At 43.7% G+C, this 2,208-nt stretch overlaps 1 long non-coding RNA gene across 1 annotated transcript; it reads right to left on the bottom strand.

The window, feature by feature from the left end:
- Positions 1-246: 246 nt before the first annotated feature.
- Positions 247-780, bottom strand: LOC143290774 (uncharacterized). The gene is made up of 2 exons (XR_013056440.1): positions 664-780; positions 247-590 (listed from the first exon to the last, which is right to left on the bottom strand). It is a non-coding gene; the product is annotated as an uncharacterized LOC143290774 (long non-coding RNA).
- Between the last annotated feature and the right edge of the window lie 1,428 nt (positions 781-2,208).

Raw genomic sequence — 2,208 nt, forward strand, 5'->3', positions numbered from 1 at the left:
GTGTGTGTGTGTGTGTGTGTGTACATGTACACAGTAACATCACTATCCACACAACTCCATCAGTAACTCTGTGTCACACACACACACACACACACACAGGTTTCAGAATCTGAATTAAATCTCTCCACAAAGAGTGTCTGGTCACTGTGATCAGCCCTAGCACCTTCAGTGACACACACACACAGAAAAGGGAAAACCACCAATAAGACTGAAAAGCCATTCCAAAACAACTAGCAACGAAACATCCTCTGTAACACCTTTATTTAGCTGCAAACAGACATACAAACCTCCATCTGAACTGTGGTGACAGGGACACAGGATATGGCAGAAGTATATGCACAGACAACAGATGAAAACGCTAGTACGGGCCTGACAACAACAACAACCCACCAGCAAAGAACGCTCTGGAGGAGGGTGGGGATACAAACCCACGTCCCTCCATGGGACTGGAACGGGCGGACATTGCTCCACTGTAGGGACTGTGCACCGCTGGTCTGGAAACGCTGATTTGTCGTGTGAGATAAAACAGATTGTCAACATCGTTCAGCACACCAGTTTCCTCCACTGATTGCTTACAGTGTCACAGTGACCTTGATTGGTTGCAGTGTCACAGTGACCTTGATTGGTTACAGTAAACATGACTGGTTGCAGTGTCACAGTGACCTTGATTGGTTGCAGTGTCACAGTGACCTTGATTGGTTAGTGTCACAGTGACCTTGAGTGTCACAGTGACTTTGACTGGTTGCAGTGTCACATTGACCTTGACTGGTTAGTGTCAGTGACCTTGATTGGTTAGTGTCACAGTTACCTTGATTGGTTGCAGTGTCACAATGACCTTGACTGGTTGCAGTGTCACAGTGACCTTGACTGGTTGCAGTGTCACAGTGACCTTGACTGGTTACAGTGTCACAGTGACCCTCTTCTTCTCAGTCCGTGTGCTTTCACATCAGATGGCCAGCCTGGTGCGACATGTCAATGCAAAGCAAAATACAATGGCAAACAACAGCAATAAAACTTGCTGGTACATGGAAAAAAAAGCCCAAGACTGACACAAAGAGGACTGACTGGATGTATATAGTCCTCAACAAAACAACCCCCTAAGTCCTAGAACTGATGCAGACAAGTTTAAATGGATGGATATAATCCACTAGAGGCGTCACTAAGTCCTAGGACTGACGCAATGGATGGATATAATCCACTAGAGGCGTCACTAAGTCCTAGGACTGACGCAGACAAGTTTAAATGGAGGATATAATCCACTAGAGGCGTCACTAAGTCCTAGAACTGACGCAGACAAGTTTAAATGGATGGATATAATCCACTAGAGGCGTCACTAAGTCCTAGGACTGATGAACAGGATTGAACAGATTCATAGTATCCACTAGACACCACACTATCTAGTCCTAGGACTGATGATACGAACAAGATTAAACAGGTTTATATAATCCACTAGACACCATACTGTTTAGTCCCAGGATTGATGGAACAAACAAGATTGAACAGGTTTATATAATCCACTAGACACCATACTGTTTAGTCCCAGGATTGATGGAACAAACAAGATTGAATGACTGTGTATTATCCACAGAGATAACACTAAGTCCTAGGGGTGATACAAACATGGCCGAATGGATGTATATAATGAACTAGAAACACACTAGTAACACCAAGGACCGTAAAATCCTATGACTGATACAAACATGGCCAATGACTGATACAAACATGACCAATGACTGATACAAACATGGCCAATATACAAACATGGCCAATGACTGATACAAACATGACCAATGACTGATACAAACATGGCCGAATGGATGTATATAATGTACTAGAAACACACTAGTAAGTCCTAGGACCGTTAAATCCTATGACTGATACAAACATGGCCGAAAGGATATATATATATGTAATGTACTACAAACAGACTTGTCAGTCCAAGGACTGATACAAATATGGCCGAATGGGTGTATAACATAATGTATGAGACATGACACTGTAAGACTGACACACACAGGCCTGACAGGACATAGCATACAATCCAGCAGGCACCACACAGGTACAGTATTTCTGTACAAACCACTGCCTTGCCCATATCAGATATATATATTCCCCTCTGACACTGAACTAAACTGCAGGATACTGGCAACAGGCTACACACCTAAACTGACCCCCCCTTGCACTCCCCACAAAGCAGTACTCCTGTGA

This window comes from Babylonia areolata, chromosome 16 (genome assembly GCF_041734735.1).
Source record: "Babylonia areolata isolate BAREFJ2019XMU chromosome 16, ASM4173473v1, whole genome shotgun sequence".
Lineage (NCBI taxonomy): Eukaryota > Metazoa > Mollusca > Gastropoda > Neogastropoda > Buccinidae > Babylonia > Babylonia areolata.